This window comes from Solea senegalensis, unplaced genomic scaffold, assembly GCF_019176455.1.
Source record: "Solea senegalensis isolate Sse05_10M unplaced genomic scaffold, IFAPA_SoseM_1 scf7180000017502, whole genome shotgun sequence".
In the NCBI taxonomy this organism is placed as follows: domain Eukaryota; kingdom Metazoa; phylum Chordata; class Actinopteri; order Pleuronectiformes; family Soleidae; genus Solea; species Solea senegalensis.
This window is the reverse complement of record NW_025322437.1, coordinates 509-14,083: the sequence shown is the minus strand read 5'-3', so window position 1 is coordinate 14,083 and position 13,575 is coordinate 509. Positions and strand designations below refer to the sequence as shown.

Sequence of the window (13,575 nt, the reverse complement as noted above, 5' to 3'; positions counted from 1 at the left end):
AGCATGTGGTGGAGATAAAGGCTGAAGTGCAGTGTGTCCGAAAGGCTGACTTTTGAGCCCCGCCACGCGCAGGGGGCCTTGCCCAGTCCATAAAAGCAGTCTGTGTCCCCAACCCCCTGGCTTACGGCCATACCACCCTGAGCAAGCCCGATCTCGTCTGATCTCGGAAGCCAAGCAGGGTCGGGCCTGGTTAGTACTTGGATGGGAGACCGCCTGGGAATACCAGGTGCTGTAAGCTTTTACACCGCTGCACGCCTTTACACTGCTGCTTCCTTACAAGAAACATGCCCCTCCACGAGCAGGGGCCTTGCCTAGTCCATAAAGGCACTCTCTGTCGCCAGCCAGCCCGCTTTCACGGGCCACATTCACCCTGAGCACGCCCGACCCCGCCTGATCTCGAAGCTAAGCAGGGTCGGCCGGGTTGGTACTTGATGGGAGACCGCTTGAATGTCTGGTGTGCTTTTTACCACATGTTGTTTTCCCGGCATAAAACATAACGCAAATTTGAAAATTTACTTATGAAAATGGGTTGATGTCTTTCTGTTTCTCAGCTTCTCGCTTTTGCTTTTCACAGAAAGAGCAGGTGCACCGCTCCTGGTGGCACTGCAATACCTTAGGCCTTCAATGCAAGGAGTGAAGAGAGCAAGCCCCAGTTTTCACCTCACACTGCTCAAAAATGCATTTAATATTTAATCCCCATATAGATGACATATCAGATATTAAACTGATAAGAACAGATACTACACTTGATCTTAGCCAAAAGGCCGAGAAGCGATGGCCCACAGGTGTCTGGGGCCAACCCAAGATCTTGGCACACAAGTCAGTTGTTGTGGTGCTATGTTTTTAAGGGCGCATAACAAAGGCTGCTGCTGCTGATCACCTCCGCCCCAAGGTTGACCTAAGTGCACCTCTGAGCCTTGACAGACAGCTGCTTGACATTTGATACACTCAAAGGGCGCAGCCTTACAGCAAAGCCCACCAAAAATAACTTAAACTCTTGAACGTCCCTCTCCACGGAAGTCTTTAGTAAAAGGCGAAAGACTTGTGCATTTTGAAGAGAAACCAGAGTCAACGAAGCCCCTGTCCTGGAGAGCAGCCGAGGAGTCTATCCGCCGGAGTCACCACAGTCTCGGTCGGCCGGCCGGCCGGCCACCTTGGGACGGCCGTCCTTCAACGTTTTTTCTTAGTAGGCCAATAAACCGCCCAGATTTGACTGCATGTTTGGAAGCGCTTTTCCTACTGGTCGGCCAGCGCTGCAGTTTCTTATCAGTCGCTGAGGGCTGTGGGTACACATCTCCTTCGCCACCTGGCACACCTCCTCCCAACATTTTGAGGCAGACTTTGCGCATGAGGCAAAGCAGCCCTGCGTCACACCGAGCAGCATGAATGCGTCATTTCCCCACCTCATCCGCTTCTGAAATGGTGAGTTGCTCCTGGCATCACTTCAACATCAGGTCACTGCAACGGAGTGAACAGAGCAAGCGCCAAAGTATTAACCCTTGGCATGATGGCCATGGATCCATCCCAAACAATCGAGTTCTTCTACAAAGAGTTGGGAAAGGGAGCGCGACATTTGCTTTGAGCTAAAAGACAACACCCACAACCATCACGTTCCCAGCAACTTGGAAAGACTGGGGATGTTGCTCCGCAAGGACGTGAGAAGTTTGGAGATGGGCACACAACGTTGAACTTCGGGCGGCTGACCTTTGCTTACAACGACATCATCGGGGGAAAGCGCGGACGCAGCACCCCACTAGCAAAAATTATGCAGTCAAGACTCCCACGTTTGGGGAATTTGCAGGGGTCAACACAACCGGAGTGCAATGGCTGAGCCTCGCCCTGGGTGAACCGCCTTCTTGATCATGGTATCTCCCCTGCCAGGTAAGTATGAGGTGAACTCGCCAAAGCCCGGGTGGCTGTTGCCAGACACAGCTCTTTGGCTGATGGTGCAGGAAATGAATAATCCCAGAGGCCAATGCCTTGACTCAGTTGCTCGTTAATGCTGTGCTATGTTCAACTTCAACCTCCAGCACACATTGGAGAGGAAACACTCGACCTTTTTTACTGGCATACCTGGCTGTCGCTTCCTATAGATTCAGCAACAACTGGACATGACGGCACCAACAGCCGCTTGCCCATCTCGGTGTCGCTTCCCGATACTGGACTAGAGTGTAGCATGTGGTGGAGATAAAGGCTGAAGTGCAGTGTGTCCGAAAGGCTGACTTTGAGCCCCGCCACGCGCAGGGGGCCTTGCCCAGTCCATAAAAGCAGTCTGTGTCCCCAACCCCCCGGCTTACGGCCATACCACCCTGAGCACGCCCGATCTCGTCTGATCTCGGCAGCCAAGCAGGGTCGGGCCAGGTTAGTACTTGGATGGGAGACCGCCGGGGAATACCTGCGGTGCTGTAAGCTTTTACACCGCTGCACGCTTACACTGCCGGGTGTTTTTACAAAACATGCCCACTCCAGCAGTGGGGCCTTGCTCAGTCCATAAAGGCACTCTCTGTCGCCAGCCCTCGGCTTACGGCCATACCACCCTGAGCACGCCCGATCTCGTCTGATCTCGGAAGCTAAGCAGGGTCGGGCCGGGTTAGTACTTGGATGGGAGACCGCCTGGGAATACCAGGTGCTGTAAGCTTTTACGCTGCTGCTGCTGCTTCCTTACAAGAAACATGGGCGCGCAATTAAATTGACGCACAGGCACGGGTTGATGTCTTTCTGGTTTCAGCTTCGCTTTGCTTTTCACAGAAAAAAGAGAATGGTGCACCGTTCCTGGTGGCACTGCAATACCAGGTCAATGCAAGGAGGGAAGAGAGCAAGCCCCAGTGTTCACCTCCCACTGCTCAAAAATGCATTTAATATTTAATCCCCATATAGAGGACATATCAGATATTAAACTGATAAGAACAGATACTACACTTGATCTTAGCCAAAAGGCCGAGAAGCGATGGCCCACAGGTGTCTGGGGCCAACCCAAGATCTTGGCACACAAGTCAGTTGTTGTGGTGCCATGTTTTTAAGGGCGCATAACAAAGGCTGCTGCTGCTGATCACCTCCGCCCCAAGGTTGACCTAAGTGCACCTCTGAGCCTTGACAGACAGCTGCTTGACATTTGACACACTCAAAGGGCGCAGCCTTACAGCAAAGCCCACCAAAAATAACTTAAACTCTTGAACGTCCCTCTCCCCGGAAGTCTTTAGTAAAAGGCGAAAGACTTGTGCATTTTGAAGAGAAACCAGAGTCAACGTAGCCCCTGTCCTGGAGAGCAGCCGAGGAGTCTATCCGCCGGAGTCACCACAGTCTCGGTCGGCCGGCCACCTTGGGACGGCCTTCCTTCAACGTTTTTGCTTAGTCGGCCAATAAACCGCCCAGATTTGACTGCATGTTTGGAAGCGCTTTCCTACTGTCGGTTGTGCGCTGCAGTTTTCTATCAGTCGCTGAGGCTGTGGCACATTCCTCGCTCACTGGCACACCTCCAACATTTAGTGGTAGACGTGAGTGCATGAGCAAAGCAGCTCCGTGTCACACTGAGCAGTACAAACTGCCGGGCCATTTCCCACCTCATCCGGGCTTCTGAAATGGTGAGTTGCTCCTGGCATCACTTCAACATCAGGTCACTGCACGGAGTGAACAGAGCAAGCGCCAAAGTATTAACCCTTGGCATGATGGCCATGGATCCATCTCCAACAATCGAGTTCTTCTACAAAGAGTTGGGAAAGGGAGCGTGACATTTGCTTTTCGAAGCTAAAAGAGCAACACCCACAACCAATGCATTTTTTCCTGAACCCCGGAAGAGACGTAGACGCCGTTCTTAAGGTGCTTTGAGCGTACAACTGGAACCGCGCCATCTTTTGGCACCATTATCATCGTGGCGTTTACTTGAAAGACCACGTAGCGTACTGCGGAGCTCACATTCCCACGTTTGGGGAATTTGCAGGTGTCAACACAGCCGGAGTGCAATGGCTGAGCCTCGCCCTGGGTGAACCGCCTTCTTGATCATGGTATCTCCCCTGCCAGGTAAGTATGAGGTGTACTCGCCAAACACCGGGTGGCTCTTGCCAGACACAGCTCTTGGCTGATGGTGCTGGAAATGAATAATCCCAGAGGCCAATGCCTTGACTCAGTTGCTCGTTAATGCTGTGCTATGTTCAACTTCAACCTCCAGCACACATTGGAGAGGAACCCCTCGACCTTTTTTACTGGCATACCTGGCTGTCGTTTCCTATAGATTCAGCAACAACTGGACATGACGGCACCAACAGCCGCTTGCCCATCTCGGTGTCGCCCGATACTGAATTAGAGTGTAGCACATGTGGTGGAGATAAAGGCTGAAGTGCAGTGTGTCCGGAAGGCTGGATTCTTGAGCCCCGCCACGCCGAGGGGCCTTGCCCAGTCCATAAAGCAGTTCAGTCCCCTAACCCCCGCCCTTATCAGCCACAACCTTCTGGACACCGGCCCCGGCCTTCCTTATTCCCCAGCCGCCGGTGCTCTGGCCTGCTTTAGTACTTTGATGGAGACCTTGGGAATACCAGGTGCTGTAAGCTTTTACACCGGGCTGCACGCTTTTACACTGCTACTCTTATTGAAGAAACATGCCCCTCCACGAGCAGAGGCCTTGCCTAGTCCATAAAGGCACTCTCTGTCGCCAGCCCCTCGGCTTACGGCCATACCACCCTGAGCACGCCCGATCTCGTCTGATCTCGGAAGCTAAGCAGGGTCGGGCCGGTTAGTACTTGGATGGGAGACCGCCTGGGAATACCAGGTGCTGTAAGCTTTTACGCTGCTGCTGCTGCTTCCTTACAAGAAACATGGGCTCGCAATTAAATTGACGCACAGGCACGGGTTGATGTCTTTCTGGTTTCAGCTTCGCTTTGCTTTTCACAGAAAAAAGAGAATGGTGCACCGCTCCTGGTGGCACTGCAATACCAGGTCAATGCAAGGAGTGAAGAGAGCAAGCCCCAGTTTTCACCTCCCACTGCTCAAAAATGCATTTAATATTTAATCCCCATATAGAGGACATATCAGATATTAAACTGATAAGAACAGATACTACACTTGATCTTAGCCAAAAGGCCGAGAAGCGATGGCCCACAGGTGTCTGGGGCCAACCCAAGATCTTGGCACACAAGTCAGTTGTTGTGGTGCCATGTTTTTAAGGGCGCATAACAAAGGCTGCTGCTGCTGATCACCTCCGCCCCAAGGTTGACCTAAGTGCACCTCTGAGCCTTGACAGACAGCTGCTTGACATTTGACACACTCAAAGGGCGCAGCCTTACAGCAAAGCCCACCAAAAATAACTTAAACTCTTGAACGTCCCTCTCCACGGAAGTCTTTAGTAAAAGGCGAAAGACTTGTGCATTTTGAAGAGAAACCAGAGTCAACGTAGCCCCGTCCTGGAGAGCAGCCGAGGAGTCTATCCGCCGGAGTCACCACAGTCTCGGTCGGCCGGCCGGCCGGCCACCTTGGGACGGCCTTCCTTCAACGTTTTTGCTTAGTCGGCCAATAAACCGCCCAGATTTGACTGCATGTTTGGAAGCGCTTTCCTACTGTCGGTTGTGCGCTGCAGTTTTCTATCAGTCGCTGAGGCTGTGGCACATTCCTCGCTCACTGGCACACCTCCAACATTTAGTGGTAGACGTGAGTGCATGAGCAAAGCAGCTCCGTGTCACACTGAGCAGTACAAACTGCCGGGCCATTTCCCACCTCATCCGGGCTTCTGAAATGGTGAGTTGCTCCTGGCATCACTTCAACATCAGGTCACTGCACGGAGTGAACAGAGCAAGCGCCAAAGTATTAACCCTTGGCATGATGGCCATGGATCCATCTCCAACAATCAAGTTCTTCTACAAAGAGTTGGGAAAGGGAGCGTGACATTTGCTTTGAGCTAAAAGAACACACACAACCATCACGTTCCCAGCAACTTGGAAAGACTGGGGATGTTGCTCCGCAAGGACGTGAGAAGTTTCGAGATGGGCACACAACGTTGAACTTCGGGCGGCTGACCTTTGCTTACAACGACATCATCGGGGGAAAGCGCGGACGCAGCACCCCACTAGCAAAAATTATGCAGTCAAGACTCCCACGTTTGGGGAATTTGCAGGGGTCAACACAGCCGGAGTGCAATGGCTGAGCCTCGCCCTGGGTGAACCGCCTTCTTGATCATGGTATCTCCCCAGCCAGGTAAGTATGAGGTGTACTCGCCAAACACCGGGTGGCTCTTGCCAGACACAGCTCTTTGGCTGATGGTGCTGGAAATGAATAATCCCAGAGGCCAATGCCTTGACTCAGTTGCTCGCTAATGCTGTGCTATGTTCAACTTCAACCTCCAGCACACATTGGAGAGGAAACACTCGACCTTTTTTACTGGCATACCTGGCTGTCGTTTCCTATAGATTCAGCAACAACTGGACATGACGGCACCAACAGCCGCTTGCCCATCTCGGTGTCGCTTCCCGATACTGGACTAGAGTGTAGCATGTGGTGGAGATAAAGGCTGAAGTGCAGTGTGTCCGAAAGGTTGACTTTTGAGCCCCTCCACGCGCAGGGGGCCTTGCCCAGTCCATAAAAGCAGTCTGTGTCCCCAACCCCCCGGCTTACGGCCATACCACCCTGAGCACGCCCGATCTCGTCTTATCTCGGAAGCCAAGCAGGGTCGGGCCTGGTTAGTACTTGGATGGGAGACCGCCTGGGAATACCAGGTGCTGTAAGCTTTTACACCGCTGCACGCTTTTACACCGCTGCACGCTTTTACACTGCTGCTTCCGTACAAGAAACATGCCCCTCCACGAGCAGGGGCCTTGCCTAGTCCATAAAGGCACTCTCTGTCGCCAGCCCCTCGGCTTACGGCCATACCACCCTGAGCACGCCCGATCTCGTCTGATCTCGAAAGCTAAGCAGGGTCGGGCCGGGTTAGTACTTGGATGGGATACCGCCTGGAATACCAGGTGCTGTAAGCTTTTACACCGCTGCTGCTTCCTTACAAGAAACATGGGCTCGCAATTAAATTGACGCACAGGCACGGGTTGATGTCTTTCTGGTTTCAGCTTCGCTTTGCTTTTCACAGAAAAAAGACAATGGTGCACCGTTCCTGGTGGCACTGCAATACCAGGTCAATGCAAGGAGTGAAGAGAGCAAGCCCCAGTTTTCACCTCCCACTGCTCAAAATGCATTTAATATTTAATCCCCATATAGAGGACATATCAGATATTAAACTGATAAGAACAGATACTACACTTGATCTTAGCCAAAAGGCCGAGAAGCGATGGCCCACAGGTGTCTGGGGCCAACCCAAGATCTTGGCACACAAGTCAGTTGTTGTGGTGCCATGTTTTTAAGGGCGCATAACAAAGGCTGCTGCTGCTGATCACCTCCGCCCCAAGGTTGACCTAAGTGCACCTCTGAGCCTTGACAGACAGCTGCTTGACATTTGACACACTCAAAGGGCGCAGCCTTACAGCAAAGCCCACCAAAAATAACTTAAACTCTTGAACGTCCCTCTCCACGGAAGTCTTTAGTAAAAGGCGAAAGACTTGTGCATTTTGAAGAGAAACCAGAGTCAACGTAGCCCCTGTCCTGGAGAGCAGCCGAGGAGTCTATCCGCCGGAGTCACCACAGTCTCGGTCGGCCGGCCGGCCGGCCACCTTGGGACGGCCTTCCTTCAACGTTTTTGCTTAGTCGGCCAATAAACCGCCCAGATTTTACTGCATGTTTGGAAGCGCTTTCCTACTGTCGGTTGTGCGCTGCAGTTTTCTATCAGTCGCTGAGGCTGTGGCACATTCCTCGCTCACTGGCACACCTCCAACATTTAGTGGTAGACGTGAGTGCATGAGCAAAGCAGCTCCGTGTCACACTGAGCAGTACAAACTGCCGGGCCATTTCCCACCTCATCCGGGCTTCTGAAATGGTGAGTTGCTCCTGGCATCACTTCAACATCAGGTCACTGCACGGAGTGAACAGAGCAAGCGCCAAAGTATTAACCCTTGGCATGATGGCCATGGATCCATCTCCAACAATCAAGTTCTTCTACAAAGAGTTGGGAAAGGGAGCGTGACATTTGCTTTGAGCTAAAAGAACACACACAACCATCACGTTCCCAGCAACTTGGAAAGACTGGGGATGTTGCTCCGCAAGGACGTGAGAAGTTTGGAGATGGGCACACAACGTTGAACTTCGGGCGGCTGACCTTTGCTTACAACGACATCATCGGGGGAAAGCACGGACGCAGCACCCCACTAGCAAAAATTATGCAGTCAAGACTCCCACGTTTGGGGAATTTGCAGGGGTCAACACAGCCGGAGTGCAATGGCTGAGCCTCGCCCTGGGTGAACCGCCTTCTTGATCATGGTATCTCCCCTGCCAGGTAAGTATGCGGTGTACTCGCCAAACACCGGGTGGCTCTTGCCAGACACAGCTCTTTGGCTGATGGTGCTGGAAATGAATAATCCCAGAGGCCAATGCCTTGACTCAGTTGCTCGTTAATGCTGTGCTATGTTCAACTTCAACCGCCAGCACACATTGGAGAGGAAACACTCGACCTTTTTTACTGGCATACCTGGCTGTCGTTTCCTATAGATTCAGCAACAACTGGACATGACGGCACCAACAGCCGCTTGCCCATCTCGGTGTCGCTTCCCGATACTGGACTAGAGTGTAGCATGTGGGGGAGATAAAGGCTGAAGTGCAGTGTGGCCGAAAGGCTGACTTTTGAGCCCCGCCACGCGCAGGGGGCCTTGCCCAGTCCATAAAAGCAGTCTGTGTCCCCAACCCCCCGGCTTACGGCCATACCACCCTGAGCACGCCCACTAGCGAATCAGGAAGTGTATGCTACAAACATTTCGAGCACACGGCTCCTTTCCTCAGCCTGTATTCTTCCCCTTTTTCTCCTCCTTTCTGCACTTCTTTTCCCTTTTCTCATCGTGGGCTACTTCAGTTTACTGGTTTTGTTCATTTTAAGGACTGGTTTCCCCCCCCCCCGACAGTGTTTTCCACACTGTGCGGGGGCGCCTTTTGTTGAACTTTTTTTTTCTCATCATGGATGGACCTCAGAACAACGACCTCACCAAGCAAAGAATCATGGCAAAGGAGATAAAGAACACGGAGAATGGAGACAGAGAAAAGAATGATGGAACCCAAAGGAAGTATGAGAAGGAGCTGACTTTACAAATAGAATTGACGGGAACAGAAAAAGTCCCAATAATGGAATTATTGAAATGTGTGCGTGGACTGTGTGGAGGTTTGATTGCCTGCCGCTGTATTGGAACGGACAAATATGAAATAACAATGACAAACACTGTTGGGAAAAGCAGATTGCTGGATGGATTCAAAATCGGCACAACCATAGTTATGGCAAAAGAGCTAAACAATGATGAACTGGTGGTCTCTTTTCTCACTCTGCCCGCGTACATCTCAGACCAGGAAATAATTGACAAGCTGCATGGCTGGGGAGTCTCTGCAATCTCTCCAATCAAGAGAAGAATGTGGCCTGGCACAAACATCGCAGATGGGACAAGGTATGTGAAAGTCAAATTTAATCAGACAGTACAATCCCTGCCTTACTCTGCTAGATTTAATACTGCCACTGGTCCCGAATACTTCAGAGTGTTACATGATCGGCAAGTGAAAGTGTGTCGAATGTGCCTACAGCCTTGACACATTCTTAGAGAGTGTCCTGAGTTTTGTTGCCATAAATGTGGAGTCCAGGGGCACTATGCAAGAGAGTGCCATAAAGCTGTGAAAAGGTGTGAGCTGTGCCACAACAACATGGAAAATTGCATTTGCAATGAAAGTGAACCGGAGAGCATAGCAGAGTCAGAGTTGGAGAGGGAGCAGACAGAGGGAAGCACTGAGGACAGTGCAGGAGAGGAGGAGGCAGAGATAGCGCCTGCGGAGGTACGCACAGAGTGTGGTGTAGAGAAAGGGCCCCCTGCCCAGCCGCCCCGAGCGGAAAAAATAACCACTAATGTGGAAACCTCTGGAGAAAGCCTTCCGGAAGCGCAGAATGACGAGGCTCAACCAGACAATGAAAAAAAAGTGGCTGGAGCTGAAAAGCTCCAAGCCAGAGGCACGAGAAGCACCCCAACCGCAGAATCTGCGCCACTCAGTCCTCCCCACTCTGAAAAAGAGCCAACAGTTTCTCCCTCACCAAGTGCTGACTCTGATTCGGAGATGGACCTCTCGGTAGTGTCCCTGGCAAGAAAACGACAAAATACAGACAAGTCCGGTAAAACAAATAAGAAAAAGCAAAATAGAAAAAAATGAGTGTGATGTTTAATGCCACAATAATACAGCTCACCCTTCTCATGGCCCTGCTTCTCTCACTGAATGCCCGTGGGCTCTGCAGCAGAGAAAAACTACACAAAGTCATCAATACTACCAAATGTGACATCTTGCTGCTACAAGAAACAAAATGGTCCTCATCTCCTGTGAGCATGATAGGAGGGTTATGGGAAGGGAATGTATATTTCGCAAATGCAGATCGAGCAATGTGTGGGGTGGCAACGCTGATTAAAAACAATGTCTTTGATAAGGTAATAGAAATATATAAATGCTCACGAGGTAGATTATTGATAGTTGATTCATGGAAAAAAAATGGTTATATTAGAATTATCAATATATATGCTCCTAACACTGAGGGTGAAAGAAAAGTGTTTTTCAAAGAGCTAAATAAGTGGGTAAACAACAACTCCATCATCACTTGAGACTTCAATGTTCCCCTCACCAAATTTGACATATCTAGCAACAATCTCTTTAAAGATGATGTGAGCAGGCGATCCTTATTCGAAATCATAAAAGAATACGACCTGGTTGACTTATGGCGAATTATGCATCCAAATAAAACTCAGTTCTCCAGACATCAGGTGGTACAAAATACTCTCAAACAATCCCGTATTGATTATGCCTTACTGGCAAGCTCCATTGTACACAATGTGAACTCAATAGAATATGTCCTCAACACATGGAGTGATCACTCCCTCATAAAATTGTCATTATTTCCATCAGTAGCACAAACAAATGGTGGGGTATGGTGTTTTAACAATAGCTTACTAAAAGATCAACAGTTCATTGACAAAGTTAACCGTCTTCTTCACAATGTGGCAAATGAAATGGAGTGGGTCGAAGACATATTTAATTGGTGGGAAAGAGTGAAAGAACGAATCAAAAGAGTATGTATAAATTATAGTAAACATAAGAGCTGGCTGGAGAAAAAAAATGAAAAAGAGCTAAGAGTAAAATTAGAACACGAACTCCAAAAGATAGCCAATGAACCTAACGGAGATCTGACAAATTATATTTATTAGAGACAAGTTAGCGCTCTCCAAAAAGAAGGAATGCATGGGGGCAATAATTAGAAGCAGAGTGCAAAATTTTGTGGAGGGGGAAAAATGTTCAGCTTTTTTCCTCGGCTTAGAAAAGCAAAAACAAAATAAAGCATTCATAAAAGAACTGAAAGACAGCAAGGGCAACATAATTATACAAACTGATGAAATAATATCCAGAATACAAGATTTCTTCCAGCAGCTATATACAAATCAAAATATAAATCAAAATACAATTACAAGTGTGGTGAAGGTCATTCAGAACCAAATCTCAACGGAGGACAGAATATGGTGTGATCAGCTTATCAGCATGGCAGAGATTGAAGCAGCCATCAAGGGCTTACAAAAAAACAAGAGTCCAGGCGTAGATGGTTTAACAACTGAATTTTATCTATTTTTCAAAGAAAGTTTAACACCAATTTTATTTCGAATTTTTGAGGAAGTTGAGAAGAAAGGTGAAGCTCCTGAGACCCTTACACTTGGTTTAATTACTTTGGCATACAAAAACCGAGGAGACAGAACGATCATTAACAACTACAGACCCATAAGCCTTCTGAATACTGATTACAAAATTTTCGCAAAGGTTCTAGCAAACAGACTCAAAGAAATTATCCCAAACATAGTACATCAGTCACAGGCATATAGCATTCCCGGACGAGATATTTCAGATTCCATTTTATCCATAAAAGAAACCATCTATCAGATGTCACAAACTGGTGGCATCTATCTAGGAGTAGATTTTGAAAAGGCGTTCGATCGAGTTGAACACAACTTTTTATGGGCTGTTTAAAACAATTCGGTTTTGGTCACAATTTCATTAAAAGAATTCAATCTCTTTACAACAATGCACACAGTCGCATAAAAGTGAATGGTCTCCAAACCCCAAAAATAGCAATCCAAAGATCAATTAGACAGGGATGTCCCCTCTCCTCTCTGCTCTACAGCCTGGTGGCCGAGCCCCTAGCTCTATTAATAAATCAGAACATTAACATTCAGGGCATACTGGCAGATAATGGCACTTCCTGCAAAATGATTGCCTATGCCGATGACACAAATATCATGGTCAAAGATGGAAAAAGTCTACAACTAGCTTTGAATCTTGTACATATCTACTGCTCAGCCTCCGGTGCCAAAATCAATGAAAACAAATCAACTATAATGTACTGTGGCAATGGGGCAAGGTCACCAGGCAGACAGGCGTTCATAGAGTAAAAGGCCAGTGTAAGGGTCTTAGGAGTGCATATTGGCCAGGATCAAAAGGCCGCCAGAGATAACACCTGGAAAGAGGTGCTAAATAAAATGAACAACACCTTGGGGTTGTGGAAAATGCGGAAGCTGCCCCTGAAGGGTAAGGTGGTCATGCTCAACTCCCTGATACTCTCCAAAGTGAATCATGTGCTACAAGTCTATGATCTCCCAAAACAAACTCATGCAGAAATAAATCAAATGATATCCACTTTTCTGTGGGGAAGCCGCCGCAACATGATAAAACACAGAACAACAATTGATACATACACAAACGGTGGGCTTAGGCTAATAGACATAAACACAAAAAAACACTCATTCAGAATCAAAATCATCAAAAAGCTGGTGGACGATAAAACTGACCTTTTTTGGAAACATCAACTGCTTGACACCATTAAAACATGTGGAAACAGTGGCATTTACAATCTCTGTCAGATCCCACTAAAATCACAAGCTACACACATCTCACAGTTCACACAAGAGATCTTTGAGGCATGGGAGTTGGCCAGACCCCACCTGGTAACTATAGTACAAAACAAACACCAGCTGCTGCAGCTCCCCGTTTTCCACAACCCAGACATCACATATCTGGGCAGGCCCATCTCGGGCGGGTCAATGCCGCAAGCAGGTTTATACACATTGGGAGACTTCACAAACAATCAAGGCGAAATAGTAGTGGAAGAAATCTTGAATCGGCTCAGAGCCAAAAACATTTATTGCAAACGGTTTGCTGAATTCACATGTCAGAAAATTGAAACTGGGATTGCTGACCATCTAAAACAGGCTTTTTACAAGACCAGTGGTAGTAGGCAGAATGATACCCTTGATTTTCGTCAAAGTGCTCAGCCTGATGCGAAAAGCATTAATCAACTAACCTCCAAGTATTGGTACAACACCTTGCTGGCAAACATAGTACAAAACCCGACATCTGAAACTCATTGGAAAGAACACTTCCCGTCGATTAATGTTTCCACCATGTGGAAAAACATAAATAGCCCCTATGCTCATCCCTTCG

General features: G+C 48.8%; 17 non-coding genes and 1 pseudogene across 17 annotated transcripts; 6 read left to right on the top strand and 12 right to left on the bottom strand.

Annotated features, from left to right (window-relative positions):
* Positions 1-119: 119 nt before the first annotated feature.
* LOC122764584 lies at positions 120-238 on the top strand. Its single transcript, XR_006359783.1, has one exon. It is a non-coding gene; the product is annotated as a 5S ribosomal RNA (ribosomal RNA).
* Positions 239-578: 340 nt separating this feature from the next.
* On the bottom strand, positions 579-776 carry LOC122764578. Its single transcript, XR_006359777.1, has one exon. It is a non-coding gene; the product is annotated as a U2 spliceosomal RNA (small nuclear RNA).
* Positions 777-958: 182 nt separating this feature from the next.
* Positions 959-1,071, bottom strand: LOC122764582. The gene has a single exon (XR_006359781.1). It is a non-coding gene; the product is annotated as a U5 spliceosomal RNA (small nuclear RNA).
* A 654-nt stretch (positions 1,072-1,725) lies between these two features.
* On the bottom strand, positions 1,726-1,889 carry LOC122764570. The gene has a single exon (XR_006359771.1). It is a non-coding gene; the product is annotated as a U1 spliceosomal RNA (small nuclear RNA).
* Positions 1,890-2,291: 402 nt separating this feature from the next.
* Positions 2,292-2,412, top strand: LOC122764569. The gene has a single exon (XR_006359770.1). It is a non-coding gene; the product is annotated as a 5S ribosomal RNA (ribosomal RNA).
* Positions 2,413-2,519: 107 nt separating this feature from the next.
* Positions 2,520-2,638, top strand: LOC122764568. Its single transcript, XR_006359769.1, has one exon. It is a non-coding gene; the product is annotated as a 5S ribosomal RNA (ribosomal RNA).
* A 118-nt stretch (positions 2,639-2,756) lies between these two features.
* On the bottom strand, positions 2,757-2,949 carry LOC122764576. Its single transcript, XR_006359775.1, has one exon. It is a non-coding gene; the product is annotated as a U2 spliceosomal RNA (small nuclear RNA).
* Positions 2,950-3,131: 182 nt separating this feature from the next.
* On the bottom strand, positions 3,132-3,244 carry LOC122764583. Its single transcript, XR_006359782.1, has one exon. It is a non-coding gene; the product is annotated as a U5 spliceosomal RNA (small nuclear RNA).
* Positions 3,245-3,896: 652 nt separating this feature from the next.
* Positions 3,897-4,025, bottom strand: LOC122764574 (annotated as a pseudogene).
* A 631-nt stretch (positions 4,026-4,656) lies between these two features.
* On the top strand, positions 4,657-4,774 carry LOC122764579. Its single transcript, XR_006359778.1, has one exon. It is a non-coding gene; the product is annotated as a 5S ribosomal RNA (ribosomal RNA).
* Positions 4,775-4,892: 118 nt separating this feature from the next.
* Positions 4,893-5,085, bottom strand: LOC122764575. The gene has a single exon (XR_006359774.1). It is a non-coding gene; the product is annotated as a U2 spliceosomal RNA (small nuclear RNA).
* A 182-nt stretch (positions 5,086-5,267) lies between these two features.
* LOC122764581 lies at positions 5,268-5,380 on the bottom strand. Its single transcript, XR_006359780.1, has one exon. It is a non-coding gene; the product is annotated as a U5 spliceosomal RNA (small nuclear RNA).
* A 644-nt stretch (positions 5,381-6,024) lies between these two features.
* LOC122764572 lies at positions 6,025-6,188 on the bottom strand. Its single transcript, XR_006359773.1, has one exon. It is a non-coding gene; the product is annotated as a U1 spliceosomal RNA (small nuclear RNA).
* Positions 6,189-6,591: 403 nt separating this feature from the next.
* LOC122764585 lies at positions 6,592-6,710 on the top strand. The gene has a single exon (XR_006359784.1). It is a non-coding gene; the product is annotated as a 5S ribosomal RNA (ribosomal RNA).
* Positions 6,711-6,838: 128 nt separating this feature from the next.
* Positions 6,839-6,956, top strand: LOC122764586. Its single transcript, XR_006359785.1, has one exon. It is a non-coding gene; the product is annotated as a 5S ribosomal RNA (ribosomal RNA).
* Positions 6,957-7,071: 115 nt separating this feature from the next.
* On the bottom strand, positions 7,072-7,263 carry LOC122764577. Its single transcript, XR_006359776.1, has one exon. It is a non-coding gene; the product is annotated as a U2 spliceosomal RNA (small nuclear RNA).
* Positions 7,264-7,445: 182 nt separating this feature from the next.
* Positions 7,446-7,558, bottom strand: LOC122764580. The gene has a single exon (XR_006359779.1). It is a non-coding gene; the product is annotated as a U5 spliceosomal RNA (small nuclear RNA).
* Positions 7,559-8,203: 645 nt separating this feature from the next.
* On the bottom strand, positions 8,204-8,367 carry LOC122764571. Its single transcript, XR_006359772.1, has one exon. It is a non-coding gene; the product is annotated as a U1 spliceosomal RNA (small nuclear RNA).
* Between the last annotated feature and the right edge of the window lie 5,208 nt (positions 8,368-13,575).